General features: G+C 40.9%; 1 pseudogene; it reads right to left on the reverse strand.

The window, feature by feature from the left end:
- Window positions 1-619: 619 nt before the first annotated feature.
- LOC116370512 (uncharacterized) lies at window positions 620-1790 on the reverse strand (annotated as a pseudogene).
- Window positions 1791-2796: the final 1006 nt, after the last annotated feature.

Raw genomic sequence — 2796 nt, forward strand, 5'->3', positions numbered from 1 at the left:
CATAATCATTTCTTGCATTCAAGTCTCACATTGGGCTCTGGGTCGCCCTTCAGCAGTGGAAAACAAACAGGGTGACCACTTTCATTGGTGAGTAATGGATCCACATCCACTGACTCTGTGTTGCCTGTAGAGTTCTCTACTCAATCTGTTACATCTTTCTCCAATCTCTAGAGCACTAGACAAGAAGTTAAAGTGTCCAAATCAAATCAGGTGTCTTTCTGGACCCAGTCTCAAACCCTGACACAGCAGGAAAACACAGTACCCAGTTCTATGTATCCAGAGGACAGATAAAACAGTTACTATGTCTGCACACATCATACAGATGGAGTATTTTACCTGGGACAGTAGAGATGACATCATCACTATCAGTGGTCTTTTCTTCAATATCTAATTCAGTAGGAGATGAACATCCTCTTTTAGTTTATTAAATAACCCATCATCATCATCATCATCAGACAGCAGTAGGATCAAAACAAATTCATCATCAATCACTAATATCACAAATACCAGGAGAAAGGATCAGGTTTGATATCAACTTTAATATCATCACAGATCTTGTGAACTTATTCAGATTATAGGAGCATAACAAGAACTCATACCTGAGAACGTGGAGGTGAAGTCAATGGAGATCTTCACATTTTCCCTCTTCAGTCAGCGTGCACGTCCACTTCCTGTTGTTGTCCTTCTTCTGGAGTGTCACAGTCAGAGTGATGTCACAGGAAGAATCCTGTGTGTCCTGGGCATTAGTACCTGGATTAGGGACCCAGCTGAGACTAAATCTTGACCGGCACGTTCCATGTTGTGTATCGGGAGCAGAGAACACCGTAATGTCATATTTACATTAGGCTTCAGATCTGTCACTGGTGTGGTAGAGGGAGACTGAGAAAGAGAAAAAGGTATACAGTATTTGTTGGTTGTTTTCACATTACATATGATTATTAACACCACACTTATACACAGTGACATTTAAACTCTGATTTTTAAACAGTGTAATACTCACTAGTTAGAACAGACAGATGAACAGGAGCATCACCTCCATGTTTTGGTCCAGTCTCTGTAAGGAACTGTTGACAGATGTAGAGTCCAACATCCTCAGCTCTGACATCACTAACATGTAGAGAACAGTCAGACCCTAAACTCAGTCTCTCTGCTCTCTCTGTTGGTCAACTTTGATCTCCCCCAATGTGATCTCTTGAATAGTACCAGTAGATCCATTTCTGTTATAGTTCCATGTAGTAGAGGAGCAGTTGGATAAACCACATTGTTACACGGCAGACGAACATCATCTCCCTCTCCGGAGACATAGAGAGAGTTTCTCCACTGACACCTGGAAGGAGTATGACATCAGATAATTATTAACTGGTAATACAGATGGACATTATATTTCATAGGTATTCTTATTGATATTCTTCAGTGTGAATAATAGTGTAATATACTGTCTATTATACAATAGTGAAGATAAGAGTAAACAGATACACAACAGAATGTCATCATAATATTAGTCAAATGTAAACTGAACTAGTTTGGCCGTGTGAAAATAAATGTGTTCTATGATCTCTAATGACATATTCTTACTCTCTCTCCTCTGTCTCTACCTGTTAGCAGGTACAAAACGGTCACAAAGCAATCCCAAAAATGATTGCAGGGATGTCAGCCATGATCCTCTCTCTCTCTCTGCTCTGTTTCTGTCTCTCTCCTCTCTCTGTGTGTGTGTGTGTGTGTGTGTTTCTCTGTCTCTTTCCTCTGTCAGAGTGTCTCAGCACTATGAGTTTCTCACCATACAGCAGCATCGCTATTCATCACTATAGCATCACTTCCTCAAAGTGGTCATGGTTTTAATCTAGTTTCTGACACCTTGGTGAGAATCCTCCAGCTCACCAGCAGTTGAAGGCCTTCTTCACATGTATGAGAGTCTGTATTAGTGATGCAGGGATTTGGCATTAATGTGGTCATATTCAAGTGGTGGTCGGTGCCGTTTAATTGGATGATTCATTCATATTCCAGTCACCCAGCTCAGTGTAACATTGATAAGTTTATGCTACTACATGATACTAGAATGAATACACCCCTGATCACAGGCAAATACAGGTCACATTCATCGTAGCCATAAACAAACAGCATGATCACTTTGCTTGTTAATTCCTTCTCACATCTACACTCTCCTCCTCTCACCTTTTCCCTTCGCTTGTGGGATCCAGTGCAACACACCTCAGCTGTCTGTGACCAGACGACAAAACACTTTCCAACCAAACCTTCATATCGTAACCGCTAACCGCGACACACAGCCTACATAATTTTCACCATATTGGCTAAGATCATCCAGCATAGCTACTAGAACTAATTGTGTTAATAAACCCTCTACAATAATGCTGTAGAGTGTACAGTTAGCAAGGTGGCCCCGGTGGCAATAAATTAATACAATCAAAAGCTTACCTTGCCTTGGAAGAGTTCCAGTGTTGGACAGCCATAGCCAGCTAGCTAACATAGCATCCCTCTCTGTTTGAGAAAGGTGCTTGAGAAGTGCTAAACTAGCCTACTCAAACATACAACTAAATATAGCTCTCTCTCTCTCTCTCTCTCTCTCTCTCTCTCTCTCTCTCGCATCTCCTTCATTTTAAAGAAATTAATTTGTTCTAAACTGTTCAACTATTGTTCTTCTCTCTCTTTGAGTCCCCTACTCACCACATTTTATACACTGCAGTGCTAGCTACTGTAGCTATAGCTTATGCTTTCAGTACTAGATTCATTCTCTGATGCTTTCTTTTCTTCTTTCTATGCGTCCTACGAAACACGACC

The sequence above is a fragment of the Oncorhynchus kisutch genome, unplaced genomic scaffold (genome assembly GCF_002021735.2).
Source record: "Oncorhynchus kisutch isolate 150728-3 unplaced genomic scaffold, Okis_V2 scaffold2581, whole genome shotgun sequence".
NCBI lineage: Eukaryota > Metazoa > Chordata > Actinopteri > Salmoniformes > Salmonidae > Oncorhynchus > Oncorhynchus kisutch.